The sequence below is a fragment of the Galleria mellonella genome, unplaced genomic scaffold, assembly GCF_026898425.1.
Source record: "Galleria mellonella isolate WM207_F2 unplaced genomic scaffold, CSIRO_AGI_GalMel_v1 utg44, whole genome shotgun sequence".
In the NCBI taxonomy this organism is placed as follows: domain Eukaryota; kingdom Metazoa; phylum Arthropoda; class Insecta; order Lepidoptera; family Pyralidae; genus Galleria; species Galleria mellonella.
In genome coordinates, this window is record NW_026442100.1 from 1079942 (window position 1) to 1104787 (window position 24846).

Genomic DNA, 24846 nt, shown 5'->3' on the forward strand with positions numbered 1-24846 from the left:
AAGATCGAATGCACAATAATTGGAAAGTGAAGCATTACATTAAACTACTTCACCATAAAGATTGTTTTTTTATTCGATGTTATTCGAAAACACTAGTATTCTTTCATAAAAGAGGTTTTACGTTAATAAATACCTGACCAGTTTCGTCATTTAGGGTATTTTCAAATTAATTCAGTAATAAAGTAGGTCAGGTGTTTAGTAGGTATAAAACCTTTTTTGTGGAAGAGTCAAAGTGTTTTCTAATAATATCAAATTGTATACAAAGTACCACCAAGTGCCGATAATTACAACTATTAACATAAGTACTTTTTATTTCAATATTTAGTTATGTGTAACAGAGTAACTTGATTTTTATAAGATCATTTACATAGTGTGGTGTCCCACCGCTGGGCCCTAAAGGCCCAATCGTTTTTACCTTCCATGATTACTGATTAAGATTATTAGTTAAAAACAATAAATATTAGATATTAAAAAATTTCATTATTTATTTATACTTTTGCACACATTACAAAATGTCTACAGGGCGGACTTAATGCCTGATGGCATTTTCTACCGGAAAAATATATTATGACCATGGATATATATAAGATCCTAGATACAATGACTAAAAAAACTGCATTGAAAACAGAGCACAGTTATTAAAATTTTGCACTCAATTATAACTATTCAATCTTTTATAGGCATGCGAATGAATATTCTTATTAATTTGGTAAAATCTAACGTTCACGCGTAGTTTGTCATTTACTACTGTAAGTATTTGATTTTACTCTTGTTCTATGACAGTATTTTTTAATTTAATTTAGCGACGGTTTTACGTGTAGATCTTAATTTATGACTCTTGGTTGTTTTGTATATCAATGGTTTTAACATACAATACAATAAGGTATTTGGGCGTGTCTGAAACTAAAATATTTAGAATTGTATTGTCTGTTTGTTCATGCATAATGTAAAATCGACAATCAGTTTTAGCAACTTCATCGTAGTCCAGTTTATAAGGGTGGACATGTAAGTAAAAAAAAAAAATGTATACGTAATGTATAATAATATACTTCATCTGTAGATTGTCTTTTAATTGTTTCCAAATAGAATAATCAGAAGCGTTTTAGTACTGGTAACGCAGTCATATATATATAAAAAAAAAAAAATAGAAAATTCAGATGTTTAATTTTTTTATGTCGCTTAAAAACTAGATTCAATATGATATCTTAGGAAAAGTTTTTTACCTATGTACGTGAGATATATTTATGTATTTATTAATTTCTAATACCCCTAGGTAGTGTAAATGGTGGGCTTAACACCATATGGCGTTATCTATCAGTCAGCCGTAAACAGGAATAACAGAAAATATAATTACCGCTTTACCTGCTGACATTGATTCTCCTTTCCACATTGGATTTGCTGGAAGAGAACTCTTTAGAGTTTAGCTCGCCTTTGTACATTTACTTATGTCTATCATATTTTTATGTATTATCAGCGTGTGATGGTCCCCCCTTTTTGCACCCCTTATAATAACTACCCTCTTAACTAACCTACACGTGGAAAACCTACAAAGCCTATGAAAAGCCTACGAAGGCTAAACCTAATGAAAATCCATGAAAATCTAAAGAAAACCTACCCTAAAGGATAGCCTAACACCCTCAATATAACCCCATACCTATATTGCCTTATACACCCCAAATATCCTATGAATCATATAAACCCTTACAATAAAACATAATATTGAACAGATCTTTAGTAGAACACTTGATCATTTGGCCAGATAAATAAATGTGTGATCGTCTAGTAATGTAGGACCCGTTGTGTGTGTAATAACCAAAAGGTTCTTTAATTGGTATATGATAGGAGTTAAATAATGAAGATGATTGATAAATCTTTAAGGATTAAGAATAATTAATGAATTATACTCATAATTCATGAAACTAGAAGGTTATGTTAATTTAATATTAAATTACAGAATAACTGTAATAAAAAAAAAAAAATGGGGGAGCGGTCGGGCCCCTCACACGCCCGGACCAGTGGAAGACTTTCCAACTATCTATAACTCTTCCTCCAAAAAGGTAGGGAAGGGTATTACTATTTATTAATGCACTCTGATGGTAATAAGGGAATGAGTATTCTCAGTTCCAAACCAAACATAAGTACATTTACTTCAACATTACAGTGGCTCCACCAGCCCCACGATGCTTCCAGTATAAATTAGTGTTTGCCAGAGGCAAACGGATCGGAACTGAAATCCCAGGATCACTCCGACACGAGAGCTTACTCATGGGCGATGACCCTTTCAGTCCTATATGGCGACATAGAGATCACCCACTAACAGTACGAAACTGTTTCCCAGCGTCACCCTGTTACGAGCTTACTCAATGGGGTTTCCCTTCGGCTCCACAAGAGATCAGACCAAGAAGCGAGATCACCCAGACACCAGAACTTACTTTGTTGGGACATAACCCTTCGGCCCTATAATGTGACATTAGAGATCACCTGTGAAGACAGTCCGATAGAGATGAAGATTTGTGTGATAGGGGGGATACCTTCCACACCCTGGAATTGGCCAAGCCATATAATGTTGATAATTGCTATATCATAACATAGCATTGTCAATTTAATATTATTTACTTAATACCAAGAATACTCAAGGTTCAAGTTAAATCTGTTGATTAGGCCGGAGCCTAAAAACGAGTAGTCCAACCCATAGGTCGAGAGCTACTAAAAGTAATGAGTGCTATTGAATGAACTATAAGTCCAGTCAATTATATATAATATTATTGTTGATTAACCACATTGTGAATTAACCAATTATTTATTCAGAGAGATATATCTAAAGGAACTATAAGTCCTTTAAAAGACACTGATTAATCACAAGTTAACAACGTCTCGTGAAATAACCAGTTGGGTTTTCTATAAGTTTGAGGACACTAAGTCCAACAAGCTATTATTGTGTTGAGAGTAATAGAGATCTTTTGTAATATTTGTAGAGGTTTGATTAATCACATAGTGAAATAATCAGATTAAATAATTATGTAGCTTTATAGAGAGGACTATAAGTCCTAATTGGTTGTTGTCATAAGTACTGATAAATTACACATTAAAGTGCCAGGTCAATTATTATATATAGGTATATAGGAAGGACAATAAGTCCTATTTGTGTATGTTGTAGTAGTAGAGGCAATATATTGCATAATTATAATGTGAAAGATATAGATTAAATATATATTTGTATAGAAAGGACAGTAAGTCCCATACAATTATTGTAGCTGTACTATAGTTATACTATATCTACTTCCTTTTAGTGTCTTAGTAAACCTATTTACTAAGAGGATTTCTCAGATAAACAAGTGTTTTAGTGTTTAAATCATCATGATTAAATCCCTAAGAAATTAGGTCTTTAAATAATTATCATATCATTTAACTGAAATTTCTCATATAAATAATTCCAATATTTCCCCTACAGTTATTATAAAATAATAGAAAATTATATAAATTTTCTATAGACTTAGATATAGAATCATAACGTGTATAATCTCCTTTTGTTTGACATCTGTCACATTAATGACGTATTGAATGACGTATTGATGTATTGAATTGAATTTTGATTATCTATCACGACTGTCAACGTAACAAATACTAGCAAGTTGTTTATTTGTATTTGTTTAATATAATTAAATATAAAATCATCATATATCAACCGTAACATACAACTAAATTATCAGTGACATAAATAATCATGGTTTACACCAGAAATAATTAATAGTATCCAGTAATGCTGCAGTTTTACATTCATATCAGTAGCCAAGCTTACTTTCAAATTCAAGAATGAACAGAAGATTAGAAGTTTAACATTCTTATTGCAATTGTACTTGCAATAATATATACATACAGTACTAATTCTCAAGAACATTCCTCAAATACATGTGTGGTGAAGATTTTCCCAATATGCTATCTATTTGATTTCTAACCTCTAATGTAAATTTATTAAAGAAGTAAATAATCAGTGTTAGTGTTTGCTTTATTAATATTTAAAGTAATTGTCCTAACTTGATATTAATAGGATAATATCTCCTTGGATACAGTCTGACATAAACATATAACTCAATAATTAAATTTATAAAATACTAATATTATATTTTACTACTTGTATATCTCCATACTATTCCCATAAAATATTCAAAACATGTATATTAAATATAAATCCAGTAAATATTCACTAATATTAACCCTGTCTGAACTTGTCTAGTCAATATAACATGAACAAACAACACACATACAAACCTTATCGCCATGACAACTTTCCTCCTAAATATGAGTAAAATACATAACTTATACTTGTCATTTAATACTAATTTTATACTGTACCTCATACCTAGTTAAGAATAACTATAGTCAGAGAATCCTTTAGTACATTTATTACCATTAGGAAATAAATCCACACCCATAATATCAGCATAATTAAATATTATTAGAAACCAGTAATACATACAGAATTGTTATTATCAGCTTGCTTACTACAATAAAATCAATATTAAAGTTTATAATAAATCAAGACAAAATATCTATTTAAACAATACAGGCTTGTTTACCATAAACACCCCACAGTCACATGAATTTATCTAGTAACACAATTAATAATGTATTAAAAGTATTACATTCACATAATATCACTTGCAACAGTTAAGCTGTCTCTTTGTACATCTGGTGTAAAACAAATCCCCACATGTAGTCATGGATAATCAAATATAGACTAAGAATCATTAATCTGGTCGACCGAGTAATGGTATAAAAACACATCACCATGAAGCGTTAAGTATGAACAGATATTCCAAACCAACACTGTAATAGTGTAATAAATACAAATATTTCATCATCATCATCGTCTCAACCATCACCAACCCACGACTGAACACAGGCAATTTCCACCGACTGACACAAGGAACGGCCCCACAATACACATAAAACAGTCACTCCAAACAATGGAGGTAGCCCACACCGCACTTGCATTTACAGGGTCACCACTCAATAACCCCTCTCTCTCATCAATGGCTGTTTCCCCAGCAATGAGACCAGACCATAGTCACTTTAGTCTATTATCCTCAATAAATAAATACTTTATAATAACTAGATATGAAACTAGTTAGTATTGTAATAGTTCAATAGTTGATTCAATAAGTATTTTCCAAAACTGGACAATTAGAACATTGAATCAAATTGATGAAGTGCTATCAAACGACCATATAATTGGATTTTGTATATGAGTAGAATAACGTAAGTACGTAAATTATATTGATGTAAACTTTGTTCAAATGTGATTGCATTTAACGATATACGCATTACCTAAAGGTATATGGACTCGACTAAATACGTATTTTAATAGTTGTTGGGAAAAATATTAAGTATAGACTTTGCCTGTGATCACAGTCAAAAATCTAACTACGTAGTAATAAATGGAACAAGCTCACCGGATTCTCCAGTCTTCTATTGATTAATTTCACACACTTAATCCATAGTGATACACTAAGATCTCAAACCCCTTCATCGAACCAGTCCCTCCTAGATCTATATCCTAGTTATTTTTTTTATTTTATTGCACAGTTCCTTAAAACACGACTCCCGCGCCATTTTTTTCTTTTTTTTTTCTTTTTTATTGCGCAATTCCTAAAAAGCGACTCCCGCGCGCCCGCCGATCTGCCGTCTCTCCCTTTTTTTCTTTTTTTTCTATTCTTTCTCTAATAACGTCATAGATTATGTCACCGAAGGGTAGATATTTCAATAATCAGATTTAGCCTATTATTCGAACTGAACTTTTCTTTAAATTCAATTTAATTATATGTTAACGTATTTTGGTATTTTAAATTAAATTGATTATCGAATTTATAAAACTTTAAAGGCTCTCATAAACCTTATTAAACTGTGTTGTATGCATCCTTTTTTACATCTGATGATAAAAGGTAAACTATAATTTAGTTATATATAAAATATAATATATTTTTGTTTAATTTATTAAATTTTCTTGTGACATCCACTACACTTTGGAAACACATCAAAGGAGTTTCCTTTCTGTGTCAATATTTCATATATGGTAACGTCTTCTCTGTACGCTATTGTGAACCTTGACTTTAAAGTTTGTTTATATTAAATAGCTCAGTTTTCGTAGCGGTCACCCATAGGAACCCCTGTTTCTTTTATGTACTTATGGTATTAAACCTATTGTACTATAGGCGAACCGTCACAAGCGTGTACAATAAAGTATATTATAAATATAGTGAATTAAATAAATAATTAAAGGTGCAACGTGATGTTGAGCTTTTTTTCTTTTCTTATTCCCTTTGGTAAGATTTGGATACATGAGGTGTTACTCTCTTTTTATTTTTGACTGAAATATCACTGCTCAAAATGAGTTTTTTTTTTGATGAAATAAAAAATGTAATTTGTGATTTGTTAGTTGATGGTTTGCGATTTAAGAGTCTTCGTTTATCAGTTTGTATTGTTATTTCATATGTATGTACTCGTAGATATTTCACATACGTTCATTATACAATAGTTTCCGTACTTTGAAATAGTTTCTACCAATCCCACAGTTTAAAATTTTTAACAATATTTTTTATACAACTTAGAATGGTAAACAAGCTACCGGCCCACCTGATGGAAAATGGTAACCGTTGCCTATAGATATGAGCAGTACTATGGACATAACAGAGTATACTGTTTCGCTCATGATACCCCACAAATATCCGGAAATTTCCATAATACACGTATAATATTAATTAATATAAATTTATTACACGCAGAACATTGACTGTGAAATGAGTGTAAAGTAAAAAAAAATGTTACATTTTCATATAGTGGGTTAACGGTACATAACATTATAATTAACTTAATTTCGAGTTATAGCTACGTATATTTTACTCTATACCCATAGAAATAAACAATTGGCAATTTTTTTTTTTCATTTCTAAAGTGTTCATTATATTTTACAACTGACAATTAGTAGGACACCATCATTTTTACCTGCATTTACTATTATTTTTCAATAAACTTCAAAATACTCGTAGATCCTACCAAAAATTATAGTAACATGCTAGTCTGCATCATATAGGATCATATAGTTGTTTTATAATGCGATAGGTGGCATCTAGATCAGGGTTAATGATGTTTAAAAAAGATTTTCCAACTAAATTACTTACTCTAAATTATGTGATGCTACTGAAAAAGTAACTGCATTGATACAAGTAGCTGAATGATAGGCTTCGAGTTCTAATAGAGGTTTTCATTTGATCTGATATTTGAAATACTTGCAGGATAAGAGTTTAAACATTAAAAAAAAAACTGCTGATTAGAGATTGTTTATCATAATACTAGTTTATAACCATTATGATAGCTCTATCAGAATCAAGGTTATACGAATATCTTTACAAATATTATAATAAAAGCTAATTTGGTTGTTACCTCTTAGCGCTTTAACATTTTAACTAATAACTGAAATTAATGAATAAATAGTATACTATATGGAACGAAGAAAAACATAGACTACTTATTATCTCGGTCTCGCAGACGGAGTCACGGGTATAAGCTAGTATCTAATATAAAAAAATATTTCTGTATAACAAACATGTTGAACATCTTCAACTCGTAAGGAATTAATACCTACCCATACCTTTATCCCTCACATGTTGAATTAAGATATTTATGACTCCAATGCTATTATTGTTAAAGAACACGCGATATTTATGGCGTCAATAAAAGCATTACACCGACGGGAATGAAGAGAGTTAACTATTGTTGCTGGTTTCGCTGAGCTTTGATCATAGACGTAGAATTAAATAGATGTAACGACGCCATGTGTTTGCTTGTCAAAGTTTCTGAAATGCCTTGCGCTCTTGTTAAAAGTGAATCCTGTGTTTCTATGTCAATCTGTACTATATTATGAAGAGAAAATTCCTCACTGACTGACTCATCAACGCACAGCCAAAACTACTAACGTTATAACATAACTACCAAATTTTGACAGTAGGTTCTTTTTATGACCTACAATAGTTTCTATATAAAAATGAATGTTACTCTGCAATAAAATTCAGCGATTTCGATCGTTAAAAAATTAAGTAATAAATCGACTAATTTAAGTAATTATTATTATAATTTAAATAATTGATTAATTAATTTTTTTTAAATCGACTGAAACATTAATGGACGACGAGATGATTTCATGGGGTAACCTATTCTATGTCGTGTAGTCTCGGCATATAATGGGTCATCCCTTGCTTTCCTGTGTGTGTAAAAGGCGACTAAAGAAACTTAATGATTGAGGGATGGGCAGCAACGTCTCTTAAAACATCACCAAACGCTTAACTGCGGTTGTAAACCCACTTGTCAAACGTGGCAACTACTAGCAAAATCTCCGTTTATGGGGGAGGTCTATGTTCAGTAGTGGATGGTTAACAGCTGATGATGATGAGATGTTTCATAGACACTGTATTAGAAATAATACGTAATTAAAAGTAGTATGTCACCGTGGCAAGTAGTTTATTTCCATGCTTAGTTTTAATATAAATTGAAAGACTTGCGTCGTCTATATCTATTTAAATTTGTGGTTTCGGTGCTTTTATTGATTGGCTATGTATTGAATCAATAGAGACTCTGACAATATGACTACAATTTGTACGGTGAAACATTCCTCGCTAAGATATAATGATGGAAGTGTAAATTCTTGATATATCATAAAATCAAACAGGAATGAATATGACAGGACAATCATCTGTTCTTGTCTTACGAAGATGATGGGTTTCGTTTTATTTTACTAACATATTAAGTGTGAAAGTTTATAAAAAAGATTGTTAGATGTTTGTTATTCAGTCGATAAGATTTATTTATTTATTCATTGAAATAATTATAACATCATGACAGTAAATCTTACATATAAAATTATATTATTAGTATTTAACCCGACTGTACCTAGATATTTCTGAGTTTTTGTTCATTCATACATTTAGTCACATTTATACAGCTGGACAAATTTTAATAAAATTTGGTAATAGATCATACTCTGTATTAGGAGGGGAGGAGGCACAGTAGATATCCAAATATTGGTTATTTTGATTTAAAATATGAGATTACTGAACCAATTTTAGACAAATGACACCAAAAAAAAAAAGGTTTTTCTAAGTCGATTTATAAATTGAGTTATATGCTATTAAACATAAAAAATATATCTTCTCAATTGAAATTCTTCTTTTTTTAATGTCGCTTTATAATGTGAATAGTCAAATAATTTATATCTTATTTAATATTAACTATTAACCACTTAGTCCTCCTACACTCGTCCATCCTGCGGTAATTTCTAGAATTATTTATGGTATACGAGGAAATTTGCGAAATTTTCAGGTTTTAATGGGATGGGGGCCGTCGGCGGTCAATAATTAGAACGCTAGTCTTCATTACTAGCTATATACCTTGTCAGGTGGACCTCCACACGTTCCCCCCTGAAAAGCATCGTGTTTAGTTCTTATTCGTTATGATGAGACGACTGACTTGTCTTCATCGTTATCATTTCATCCTCGGCAGTAACTTGCCATTGTATTAGCATAGCCGAGTGCACTATTCCGTCTTCATCCATCAAAAAAAAAACATGTTTCTACTCCCACCAGATTAAATAGTCAATGGTCCACTTAAACCCTTTATCTTGAAAAAAAACGGGCATATTTTATAACTATCTAGTTGAAAATCTTTTTATTACGTATTCACTCAAGCAATTTGTTTTATATTCATCTTTCTCGTTGTTTAACCATTATCTAATTTGAAGTTAATTGGACTCTGTGGCTTCAACCTCCATCTCACAAATACCATTATCCCTTTACAATCCAAGTAATAACAGACCCGGGACCCAAACTGTATATTCGATTAGTACTGATCATAATTTAATCCTTAGTAATTTATATTAAAAGAAGCTCCGAGAATCTAATAATTCATTTAGATAAGTAAAATTTATGGACGGCGCAGGGCTTAGAGATGTTAATGGTGGACCGTTCGATATTGGCTCAATTGTTAACTGGATACGGTATATTTTAATGAGTGGGTAAGTATTAATATAAGAGGTCAGTTGTATATAATGGATATGGAAAGATGAAATCCAGTTCATGGAATTAAACAACTTTTATTTATTTATTTATACTTTATTGTATACATTAATAATACATAAAAAAACATGACAGTGGAAAGAATATTGTCAAAGCTGAGCTAAAACTAAACTCTATAAAAGTTCTCTTCCAGCAAACTCAAAGGGAACTCAAAATTGGAAAGGAGCATCAACATTTACTCAATTTTAATATTAATTTAACCGGAAAATTGTTTTTTCATTGCAAAAAAGGAGGTACTCAATTTGCATAGATTATTATTCATTGTACAATAAAATTTATAGAAACAGTGAACCTAATATCGTATGATATTTTTCATTAGGTAATAATTAAAGATTTTGTCTCACAAAAAAACTAATTGTGACAAAACCAGATATTTTGATGTCAAAACTAAACAACTGAACCGATTTTGATAAAATTGGTCTTAAAAGACTAATCTGTAAATATATCCCTCTAGTCAAAAAAGTTATTTTCCAAATCGATTTAGAATTGACAGAGTTATGAGGTGACAAATATAAAAAAAATACAACAGAGTCGAGAACTTCTTTTTTGTAGTTTGAAAACAGAAAGTTTGAGCTTTTTTAAAAATATATTTTTCTTTACTTAGTTTAATTTTATCATAATTATACCTAATGCTGTTTATACACTAGTGATTCATGATGTACAGAATGACTGACAGTCTCAGGCACTTACATACGAGTATACTTTTTCCTAACATCACACATGTTGAATTGTTTTATCTGTGTACGTAAAATTACTATAATCACCTCTATTTCTATTTTAAACGCCATCAATCATGTTTTTTCCTCAAAAAATATTTTGTGTAAATACTTGACTTTTTTAATATTATGAATGATATAATAAGATTAGTTTACGCGCCGTACGAGATAAATTATCTACAAGTTTTTATAACTTCAAATAGACACACCTCAGTCATGTATAGTTGTTAGTTTAGCCTGTAATCGAGTTTAAATATCCCTATTGTCTTTTTTTATACAGTCAAGATCAGTTTTAATAGTTGTAAGTATATATTTTAATCGTAAGGCGCGTGGGAGATTGTAATCAGCGTTATAATTTTATACAAAATACCAATTTAATAATAGCGTACTGTAAAATATTGTAAGTTTTTTTTTAAAGTGGCAATTTTATGGATAGAGTTTTTTAATGATTATTTTTATTTCACTGCCAGCTGTGCTTACTACTTTGTTCGTGTGATCATGTATGTTTTTATCATATTACATATTATTACATGCCGTGTGGTCCCGGCATAGAATGGACCATCCTTTCTTTTCCCATGGGTGTCGTAAGAAGCGACTAAGGAAATTTAATAGTCGAGGGATGGGCAGCAGCGTCCGTCTTTAAACTTAACCAAAGCCTAACTACATTTACCAATCCACCTGTCAAGCGTGACAACTACTGGCCAAAACCACCCTTATGAGGCCTATGTTTAGCAGTGGATAATTAAAAGCTGATATGATGAAGCTGAGAGAGTCTTTAACTGTAACTTATTTATCAACCGACTTCAAAATCATAACTCGGTTAATAATAACACAATTTGGAAATTTTTTTTTTATCTGAAAAGATATACTTACAGATTAGTCCCACAAAATTTTATCAAAATCGATTGCATTTTTGTGGAATGCAATTTTAATTATCTATTTATTTACAATAAGATTGTTCAAATAAATAATTAAAAAAGTCTATGTCAGACATTCTTAATAATAAACATGTTAAAAAAAAACAAAGTTTAAAGACCCTATCACTAATGATGGTCATCACTACCTAGTGATTTTACTAGAATAAGACATTTAAAATTGTAAGTTTCTCTCACGATACTACTGTCATTCATCATGTTAAATGATGAATCTCGGTTCGCACATGATCAATCATTTCTTTTTATCAACAAACAAAAAAAGTTTTTTTTTTATATAATCGAAACTAAACATTAGTATAATTAAACGTTTTCGAAGAGGTGCGAAATGTTTTTTTGAACTAATTTTTTTTTATGTTGACTTCAAACATCAGCACATTTGATAGCAAAATAACAAAATTGGACAAGCGGTGTTATTCGTCGCTTTCTACGATTTTGGTATATATATAGCGTTAATCGTGAACTGTATACAGTTACTTGAGATGGATAATATCTGATATCTATATATTGAGTTCTACTAGACATTGATGACCACCCATTGCGATACCGCCCATACTAATCGGATATCTATATTTATTACGAGTAGGTTTTTCTTTTCTAATATATAGGTTATTGGGCTGATATATGTATAGATATTGTAACTACAATATATAGATATTGGTAGATATAACCCACCCATAATAGTTACCCCTTTATTTATAAAAACTAAAATATGCTACAAAATCGTTTAACTATTAGAGTGTTTTGTCACTATCGTTCAAATTGGGAAATTAGTGCAAAAAAAAGATAGAACATTTCAAAAGCTAAAATAGGTTTGACATTTTTTTTAAAAAGGTTAATATCGAACTAACTGTAAACCTCAGTTTGGTCCGTGGTTGTATCATAATGTTAAATAGCAATAAGGCTGTTCAATATAGATCTATAAGAATACTCAATATATATTATACATAACATATAAGAAGATTATAAAACCTTCCTATAAACAGATATAAAAAATGATTGCATTTGATACCACATTTCTTGAATGTGCTATCAAATGCAATAAATATTTTTTCCAACTGGTAGTTACCAGAGATTAGCCCGTCCAAACCGCTACCGTATTGCCGCTTTATTATATTAATATACATAGATATGAAAATTTGTTTGGATGTTTGTTACTCAATCTTGCATAAACGATTGTATGAATTGAATGAAATTGAATAATTATATTAAGACAGATGGATAATATCTGGGATTAATTGTAATTAGTTTTAATTAAAAATCTGCCGCAATGCAGTCAGTGGATGCAGGTGGCTTGGGAACGTTCCTTATGGTAGTCTATGGGGGAGACCTATGTTCAGCGTGTATTAATAACGTTGGATTCAATATAAGCATGTCGTGTGTTACATTTAAAATTATGGTAATAGTTGAAAAATACAAAGTATTTATCTAAGAAAACTTGAGCATATTTATTTTAATTTTTATCTTATTGTCATTTGAATGTCATTCATCTGAAATCACAGTGGAATCATAATAAACAATACTATGTATAATAGCTTTACAAAAATAATATTATTTATTGCCAATCAATCAAATATTCATACATTTGTGCAGACAAAGTAACAGGATATAGCTGGTTTAAAATAAATCCGAATTCTTACTCCGAATAAAAATGTCCGGCTTACGGCCTAAGCTAGCGGAATTCCATAAAATCATTATTAATTTATTAATGTATACGGCGGAGTTGCGCGCGCTCTCTCCGCTTTATAGAGCTCACGCTTCGCTGCTCACACGCAGTGGCATATCCTCTAGTCCAGATGTACTCAACCTGTAAAACACAAGACCACGAAGCAATTAAAAGTAAGCTGATGTTTGTATCTATATCGCAATAGGTAATATTAAATAAATAATTGTTTATAATTGTAAATATTAAGTAAAACTGATTTTATTTAATACAAAATTACTGTAACAGCATGTTGCTAATATTTGAGGAGAGTTCAAATAAAAAAAAAGATTCATCAACTATTTGCAAGCAGCGAACATATAATATAATAATATTATCGTGATATATTTGTACAAGATTTCGATAAAACTTTAAAAATAAAACCTACTTACGTACAGTTTATTTTATCGTCCCTAATGTATTTTTTGTTCTTTAAACCAAATTAAACTTACTTTTAAAGTTGTTTTGGAATATGAGAATAGATAATCGTAACTTATACTTTGAGTAATATAGCGGATAGCATGTATATGCGAGAGACTGTTATTTGAAATAGGTATTCAAAACATCCGAGAAATTGATGTAATCTCTGTTTATATAAAATCAGAATATAGACAATATATTTAATCGCAAATAAGAACTTCCACATTTTTTTTTAACAATAGCAATTGCAGTGCTTGTTACATATCGATGTTATGTACCAGACAGAAATAGCAATAAGAGATACTATTAGCTAAAATAAAACTACGTCAATATTACCTAAAAGTCCTATGCAACGGACAGATATAACTTGTCAACTTAATGTTACGGCCCATAAATAAAAAATCTTGAGAAGAACTGTTATGAATTATACTAAAATGATCACTATGATAACGTCAGAGTGAGATGCGTTAACGGCGGTTCACTTACTGATTTGGAGAGTTATGGTGTCGGGTCTCGATTTGTTGTGAATAGGCAAACATTTACTACATATGGTAATTCTTTAGGGTCATGTCTGTGCTTTGGGAAGTAGCATTTGATAGCTTCGGGCTGCTGATGTCACCGAGTCAAATAAATACAATAGGCTGAATCGCAAATCGACCTAAAACCAAATAACATTACTTTTAAAGCGTATTTAATGGATGGAAATGGAATGGTAAACCCGCCCACGCTAATGGTGTACAATGATGGGGCATCAATGAAGAGTGAAAAACGAGGACGAACTCAGGTTATTGGTCCGTCATGGTATTATTATTATAAACTATGTTTACTTGCAAAGGGGAAAATAACTTTATTTCAGGATATGTTATTGATTATTAAGTTGTATTTACGAATATAGCATCACATCACGATCCTAGGTTATGAGTTCAATGTAACATATATGTTAACATAAAAATCGAATGTATCGCTGGTATGGTTTCATAATTTGCAATAGTATGCCCACTTTAATTGGGCTCTTATTCTAAGATTTAATGAATTGCGTCAAAAATGACTAAACTTTATTTGTATGTACATAGATTTCATTCCTCGGTTTATTATTACCACCTTTACCACCAATTACTTATTTCGAGCCAACGTAATATCTTTTTCTCTTCCATTTTTCTCTATTCGCAGTCATTTTTACATTTACTCCTATATCCACTTCCTCGGATTACTAAAATAACATTAATACGATAAATTTAATTAATATAAAAATTGCATCTAAACTGCAATTATCATTTTTATCTCCACTGAAATATCCAGGATTAGGATTTTCATGTAATTTTACTGTCTATACTTATAATTACTAAATAATGTTAAAAACTATCTACCACCAGTGGTGAAAATCCAAAATGGAAACCCCATCGTGTTCACTTAATCACCTTTATTTATGTATCTACGATGGTAATCTGTACATTCAAGATTAACTTCTGATCATTATAAATCGAGTAGAGAGAAATTTGGGGAGATTTTGAGTTAAAAGAACACTTCTAGTCAAAGTAAACTGCAGGAGGCCGATGATCGATCACATATTATTAGATATTTATAAACAAACTCAATTTATCTCTACACATCAGTGAAAGTTCAATACGAATTTTTTTTAAATCAATAAAAGAAAAAATATTATCTATAAAATAATTATTAATAGTTGAGCACACACCTGTACAGTCTATGCCAATATAATGTGAGTTGGTAACTTCAAAGATATCATTATTTTAGTTTATATGATATTCGCTACTGAACTGTTTTATAACTCGTTATGGTATCACGAAAGTTTCCATCGAGTTTAAATTATTGTTTCTCACTGGTGACTCGTTAGTGTATACTGATAGCACAGACGGAGTTTTTTTTTAATGGCCGATAATAGAATGGTAACCCCGCCTGCGTTATTGGTATACATTGGCGGGTCACCAGTGAGGGATGATAAGTTATTGGTATACATTGGCGGGTCACCAGTGAGGGATGATAAGTGAAAATGAAAGAGCAGGTCAGTTAACACATCGTAATAAATATACCTGGAATTCAGCAGGATGGTTTTTAATGGCGTATATTGCTAGCAATGGGACTGGTAGTTCGTATTATTAATAATCCCTCCCCCCCACACGTAGTTACCATTATACAATCATCCATTAAAATATCGAATCGAAGTATCTGGAGAATTTATATTCGGTAACCTTATAAAAAAAACGCGTCCAATAAGAATGTGTTAAACACAGGTGTTGATATTGAAATGTAATTTAGTTTGTAAAATCTGTATCTAATGTAAATTTGTTATTTATATCAACATTTATTTTTTGTTATTATCATTGTCATGATATGTCAACTGTTAAGTATCGAAATGTCAAGTCTGTCGGTAAGTTGATAAGTCTGTAATTCTGTATTGCTTTGATGTTAAAGTTTGTTGGTTCTATTTGTGTACCTAGGACAAAAATGTTGATTATTATAGATATAAGAAGCCAAATACAGTAATACAAAGATTACCATAAAACATTCACTTTATTATTATATTTTCATAATTGATAAATATAAAAATATATTACCCACATTTATTAAGTGCGACTGTACTGCGTTGACGTGCAGGCGTTAGATCGTAACTGATACTGCTTCATCCGAGTGACTAGTTAAATGCAGAAAATAGGTTCCTCACGAGACATTTGCTTTAACTAGTAGGAAATATTTGCGCGACATAGCGTGGGAATATTGAATGAAGAGGAAACTAAAATATTTAAATTAGGTGACTGCAATAAAAAAATATTTATTTTTTTAAATAAGAAAGGACGGGCGTAATAATAAGTTTTAGAATTACAAACATTAATTAAATAATGCCTTTTAAATGTGGCCTAATTTTAAGTAGGAGTTTTAAATAAATAAATAGATAATAATGAATAAATTAAATTAGTAAATTCTTTATCTACCAACTTGCGAAGCAATATTACTGTTAAAAAAATTTAATATTTACTGTTCTACCTTGTTAAAACTGCAGTATATTAATGTCAGTACTTACTATTTGAGAACGTAATGTAAAGTGCCATCACACACAAACCCAAGAGGTTTAAGTGGTACTAAAAATCCATAGTTTTTAAAGAACATTCATTTCTAATTAAAAAAAAATATCGTAGATGAGAAAAAAATATTTATGGAGTATACTTTAATCACGTAAAATCAGCAATAAGGGGTAGGGGGCTAATAAAATTACACAAAATTCAAAAGGAGAAGGATCTCACTATATTTACAGGACTTAAAAATTTAGACAAAAACATGTCTGTCTCCTCATTAAGCCTATTTTGATGCATATAGTAAAAGAGATGTTACGCAAAAGAAAGATAAATTAATAAATTGGACAGATATGTTACGCTATATTACGACATTTCAATTTTCATGTGTAACCCAAAAAGTACTAATGACGAATGTTTAAAATATTTGTCTTGTTACTGGCGGAAAATGAATTTCGTGCGCGCTGTGTCTCGCCGCGTATGAAACTTACACGCAACGTGCGCACACGCATAACAAAAATATACCGTAATGCTTGAAACATGAGAAGGCAGAAGTGACAGCATAGATATGGATCTAAATAGATACCGCAACTGCATGTGCTTTACGTATCAATTTTAACTCCTAAATTATTTATAAAAGAGTAAATTTTATATTTTATATGGAACAGAACCCTATCGGGTGGCCATCATCTTGTTTGCTGTATTTATAGTAATATTAAAATGTATAAAAAAAGTTGAATATTACCATAAGTACACTGTGATGCCTTTGGTACTTCTCACGTGTTGGCACTTCCGAGAACTAAGGTGAGACGATTTCAATAAGTTTTGACCAAATTATGAAGTTTTAAATTGTATTTAAAGATTGAGTGATTTATAAATGCGTCATATAATCTACTTATGGTATAGAAAATTCATATTGTTAAAACGTTCTATATTGTAATATGTTAAGTTTTATTTTGTATCTAAAACCCTGTCTACCCTCAAAAGTAAAAACTTTTTTGGGACCCAACTTATTAAAGAATCCTCCTTAACATAACGTTTGACGAGTTCTCAACAAAAAAAAAAAGGTGAATACGTGTCACACAAGAGGCGTCTTTATTTATCAAAGGTATTGTCAAAACGAAAACATAATGACGACGTATGAAATTGCCTTTATAAACAATGCCAATTGCTAACTCTAACCACCGAAGGCCTACTCGCCCAGCGAACCACGACATTTGAAATTAAAAATGTAACGGCGCGATCTTATAAACAATTGTTCCGATTTTCCTTATAAATTAATGCAACATCGCTCTCATTATCAAGTAGATGAACGATTTATGGGATGTTACATGATGATGGACAGTTGTGCGTAGTACTGTACTCTAAAATTACGTATACGCTCGAAATGTTACGGTCAAATTAAAATTTGATATGCGGCTAATTCATTTTACGCGTGTAAGAAGACTAATTATATATTGCCAAGTTATTAAAGGAACAATAACATATTTCTTTTTACCGTGATCCAACGGAATAACTAATAATACCAATAGCTACTAATTATATTTCTTTGTGTTAATTTATTTAATTATAATTATGTACTTTTAATAAGAAATAACGCGAGGTTATTAAAGTTTAAATTAACCTAAAAACAGATAAAAAGATTAATGGACGTAGATATAATAGAGTTCCGTTGTTTAGACGTCATATCATGTAAAGTTTTAGTGGATTCAGTCAGGATGAAATTTCGATTTCGTATCTAGGTAGTTGAAGAAATGGGTGAGGATTGCCATGCAAAACAATCTTTTTTTTTAAAAAAAAAACCTCTGACTTTCACTGCATTCTATTTGCCAAAATTTTTAAATCTAATTTTATCCATTAATTGTAATTAAATATGTACGATAAAGATTTTACAATACAATACTAAATTGTATAAATATGCAGATGTAATACTTATATGAAAAAACTGTTTTATTTGTGTTTGAAGACAAATAAAAAGGATTCTTCCTACCGTACTATTTGTAATTTTTACGGTAGTTGTTCATATTATAGAAATTAGTAGAATTACATACAAACCTATTGACGCAAATCATAGTGTTACCAAAAAGATACAATTATAAATTTTTAAATAAGTTTATATCATATTCCATTGATGAGTAATGGTCTCGGATTTATTTTACACATTTTTATTTCTAATGAATACCTAAATTATTCAGTAAAAATAACTTCCAGCAACGTTTCACGAGCCATTAAATTCGCAATGTGCTCCAATTGTTAACTAGCTGTCTAAATAAAGACTTCAGTATTTAAAGTAAGCCAGTACAGTTTCTTACCAATTTGTAAAGCAAAATGAAATCGTAAATAAGTATGTATTGAAAATATTGCTCACATTATTGTCTTTTTATACTGTACAAGACACACCGACTTTTTCGGGGACACATGAATTATTTATCCGTATTGACCGACTACCTAACTGTAAAGTACACAAAGGCGAGATCACGACTGTTGTAAAGTCCAATGTTTAATTGATTATTGACAGGTGAGCCTTAAAATGCTTTTCGACTTATGCAAAATCTTGATTTTTGCATCAGTTTAAAAAGGATGTGATTCTAAACTCAAAAGTATATTTTATTTTCATGTGAATGTTACTGTTTATGTGTTTCGTATTAGTTGCGATGTAAAATTCATTTGAAATATGATTCCGCCTTATTAATTCATATATATTAAAACTGGAGTTTTCAAAATAAACTTCGTTTAGATTACTAGTCAACATTAATTTTGTTAAAATTCAAGTTGCTGTTTCTGAATAAAATTTACGTGTATATGCGACTTACATATCTGAATACTCCGGAGATTTAATCTTGACAATTTGGTGTCTATTATTTTTAAGTGATTTTATAAAACCAGAGCTTCCCATTTCCTTATTTGATTTCATTTACACGAACTCTTGTTTAATAACTGATATGAGACAAATTGAAGTAAAATATATGTAAGTATTATGTTTATGTTGCATTTAGTTAATTTTGGATTTAAATTGTCAGAAAACAATAAAACATTTTAGGAAACACTAAATAAAATCAAATATATTTTAAGTAAGCATTTTTATACTTATGTAGTGTATAATGTCTGAGTCTGGGTGCTATTTTGAAACATGTTGTTTCCTAAGATATTATACGGCTTTTAGCATTATACGAATGAACATTTATATCGCCAGACGCCGTAGCTCTTTGTCGACAACTCCATTCACTTTGTGTTACTTATAGGGCGTAAACACAATCTATTCAAATCAATTGAATCAGTTTATGTTACGCCACCCACGCACTTTTCAATGTATAAAAGACTAGGCATTCGCTAATAAACCTGTCGCTATGATATGGAGTTTTCTTTATTTCCATTACTTTTATATTGTTTCCTTTTGAATTCATTGTGTATATTTTCTTATTTCATAAAACAGATAATATTGTAGCAGTACATAGGGATGCCGTGGGGTCCCGGCATAGAATGGGCGACCCCTTCCTTTCCCCTGGGTGTCGTAAAAGGTCCTTAGTCGTCTCTTTTGACACCGGCGAGGGCGAGGGCGAGAGAAGCGTCCCTCTTAAAAATCTCTAAAAGCCTAACTGCGGTTGCCAATCCGCCTGTCAAGCATGGCAACTACGGGCAAAACTCCTCTTATGGGAAAAGCAGTGGATAGTTAATGGCTGAAATAATAATAATAATAAATTTCAATGATCAGACATATGCTAAATTAATTCTAAATTCGTGCGAAAAAGTCCAGAGATGGGGAGCAGCGGTTACTGCTGTTGCCAAGCCGCCTGTCAAGCGTGACATTTACTGGCCAAACCCTCCAATAAGGTTCAGCAGTGGACAGTTACAGCTGAAATGGATAATGGTATACAGGGTGAAATTGGAATTTGAAATAAGTGTTTTACCAGTGAAACTGAACATATTTATCTAAAAAGAAAAAACCGTCTAAAAACATTAGAAACGAATCTTGGTATTTCAAGATTAACCAATAAAATACTACCAATTAAACAGTAGAACATTCACGTAAGCGTATCTTACTTCAGTATAAAACGTGCACGTCTTCACGGAACTTATTTCCATGTAACCTGAATCATTATTCTGCTGTATTTACGTATTAGCAACATTGTTGGTGATATTATAGCCGTCTTAGCGAAGCGCTTATCGTTATAATGCGATTACCTATGTAACGATGCAATCAACATCGAAATCGTGTTTATAGAGGAATGAATAGCGAACTTAATGTTAATACTATTCACATTTCTGAATATAGATTATTAAAAATAAAATATATTTTTAAAGTGGTCAAGGTGCTTATTTGTCTTTGATGTTGGACCGTATGGCGTGGCTTTACTTTTTTCCGCTATCTGCTAAGAATTTAATGCGATGACAAAAATATTTTAATGTGCAGAATTATTTTCTCAATCACTCAAGTACTCGTATATTTAAAATTTAAAGTAACAAATATAATATGTATAACAAAAAAATGTTTCACTCGAAATTACAATAAAAAAAAAACACATCGTGTCTAGCGGAACGCATATTTGTGTTTCATCAATCATTTATACCTAAATCACAATTGCGCAACTGGCGGAAATTTTGCTAATTCCCTCTGCCTCCACCTTCTTAACTACTCGAATGAATATCTTATGGAATAATCAATCTAGTCACATGTTGCTACTACTGTTTAGTTAATACATAATCGTTGGATATCGATTATAAATCGGTAGTTTAATTGCAACCACAAACAATTCAATAATCAATTACGTAATTCATAATGAGATTTATCGATTAATCAATAGTAAGTGACCATCGGTGCCTAACGAATCAGTTGTAATCGATAGGTACGTTCTTGATATTACATGCATAGATGATTCTGTCTCGTATTCGTCGTCTTATGCAGTGGTTGCGATAATGGACCTATCTATCTAATTTACTATTTGTCAAGAAAGGCTTAATATTGTGTTTAGTGGGCTGAGTTAACAGCTATTTAAATAGGTATTGAAGTATCAAAATTAATAATGGCATTCAGGGCGTGAAGCGCCCTGTATATCATTATTAGTAAATAATTAAGTAGTAATCAACGATTGTGCCCCACAAAAAAGTGACTTCACTTGTGACAAAATCAGTTATATGGATTCAAAAATAAACTACTAAACCGATTTTTGTTACATATCTATGACACCAATCTGTAAGTATATCCTTTCAGATAAAAAGAGAATTTTCCAAATCGATTTAGAACTGACGAAATTATGCGGTAAAGACTTGCCTTTCTTGAAGTCGTTTGAAAAATTGACTGCTCTCTGGTGGAAATCCATTACAATATAAAATTATTTGTGAAATACGCTTGACAATTAATAATTGTCATAAAAATATATTTTTAAAATATATAACCATTTTTCTACTAGCAGTTTTTACAGATTTCGCATGAGTGGTTTATGTTTATCGAGTGTGTTAACATTTCCTTATATTCCTATGTCCTTTTACATCTCAATTAAATTAAATTTTATACCATTTGGAAAAAATAGCATCGAAGCATTTGGCATTCTATGCGTAACAGATATGTATGTATAAAAAAAATAGAAAACAAAAAAAAAACTCACTTTCACATTTAAACTATTAATATAGATAGTCATTTCTATTGTTTGTTGTAGAAACCAATTTGTTACGTCATTTTTTTACAAATTACTTCTGCCATATTAGCATGAATCATTAGTATCATTTGAAATCTGATTTTCTATTTTACCTTATAACCATTTATTAAAGTTAAAAAATTTTAAAATTGTAATGACCAACAAATATTTTACAGTTAAATAATATGTAATATATTAAAATATTTTCTTAGATATTTGATTGAATAAAAGTTCATCTTATTAATTAATATATTAGTGTAGTTTTGTCCGATTTCGTCACCATTAGTATGCGTGAGGCCACCTACCTTAATTTATCTTTTGGGTGCTTCTTTTCCACCTAATAAATGTCTCGCTTTCTCTGTTTTACAACATATTAATCATTAAGAGTTATTGTACTAAGAATCAAAGAAAAGTTTTCTGTCTTAATAAAATATTATAAAATGCTAATGTCAAAGGACATCCATATTAGAGTTTCGTAGTTCTTCTGATTAGTGATCATAATGAGAAGTGAAAAGTAGCCTATAATCTTCTTCATCCCATATAGTACATGTATACCAAATTTCATTGTAATTGATTAAGCCATTAAGGCGCTAACAGGTAACAAACAAACATATATATATAAATAACATTTTCATTCAAATATATCTTCGAAACATGTTTATGTGCACACCTATAGGTAATCTGTTTATTTCTAGTAGGTATAGTATCTTTTTTCCCATGGTGGTCGTAAGAGGCAACTATGGGAATTCGATAGTCGAAGGATTGGCAGCACCGTCCCTCTTGAAACATCTCCAAAGCCTAATTGCAGGTGTTAAGTCTGTTGAGCGTGGCAACTATTGGCAACCCCCCCCCCCCCTCCCATTAAGGGGAGACCTATGTTCATCAGTGGACAGTTAATGGCTAATATAATATGACGATGGTATGATGATTAGTTTGTTAAAAAACAGTAATTATTGAATATGATAAATGTAAAAAATAAAAATATAAATAGATGAAGCTAAAACTATATCTGTCTTCATGATGTACTTAATTGAATCTAAGTGCAATTTCGTAATTTTATAATGTACTTATTTTTGTTTAGAATTTGTAGGTAAACACATTAATATTCATAAGTAGTGATAATAATCATTTGTTTAAATTAATCTAAGAGATTGTTGACTTGTCTATTATAAAGTATTAGCTCATAAATACGACGATCTAAATAAGCAATGCCCTACGGTGTTTAAATATATCGATGTAATCGACCAATGTAAGTAGATATCTATGCTACGGTGTAGTAAGACCATGGGCAAGTTTTGAACGCACTAGTTCAGTAGTTGGGTGTACCACGGGTCAGAAGCTATTGAAAATGTTAATTATTATTTATATTCGAATTTCGAATTTAATGTGAGTATGGAGAGAAAATTACCTACCGACCTTTACCCAGTTAGAGGCAGGAAATTACCTATGAAACTGTACTGTAGTATATAAATGCACCTTACAACATTCTTACACTTAGGACTAAGTAACGACAACATGTAACTTAAGATTGTGTTTCACAATAACCGTCTTCAATTTCCACAAAATCAGTTATTTTAATTTTAAAATTAAATGTCTATGGGACCAATCTATAAGTATACCCTTTCAGCTAAAATATAATTTTCCGAATTTGTTTATAACTGACGGAGTTTTTGAAGACTCTTGAAAATTAATCTAATGACTATTTAATGCACTAAGTTGTTTAAGCTACACCATGTTCTTAAAATTGGAGGTACGTGTACTAACATATTACTAAAATACACACAAAAATCATAAAATTTTTTTAGCAGTCTGCTAAAATGCTTATAATATTAAAACTAAAAAGTTGCGTCCCTTAGTTGTTAGGTTTGTGAAAATTAACTCACCCACATTGATTTAATTGCAGTAACTCGGTAACTTTAAAGAGTTCTGCAAACAAAATTTAATATTTTGTGATGTTAAGTGGAGCTAAAGTGCCTCCTACACTAATAGGTTTGTACAAAATTGAGTATTTCTATGTCAACATTTTCTAGAATATTAGACAGTTCTTAACAAAATGTCATTGAACTTAAAATTAATAAATTATATTTCTGAAAAAAATTGTGCTTGATTTACAATTTTACTTTCATATTAAGAAAATGTGCATAAAATAATATAATAATAATAATATTAAATAGTTGATGATCACCGTAATTTATTATATATTTATAATATATAAAATTCGTATAATTAAGACAAATTTAGCGATAGACCATTCTTTTTTATAAGCCAAATAAAAATACGAGTTGTACAA

The 24846-nt window shown here is 30.6% G+C and overlaps 1 protein-coding gene across 1 annotated transcript in view; it reads left to right on the forward strand.

The window, feature by feature from the left end:
• The window catches only part of LOC113518946 (cuticlin-1), a 140395-nt gene that overhangs the window by 1131 nt on the left and 114418 nt on the right, over positions 1-24846 (forward strand). The gene's annotated exons all lie outside the window — the stretch shown is intronic.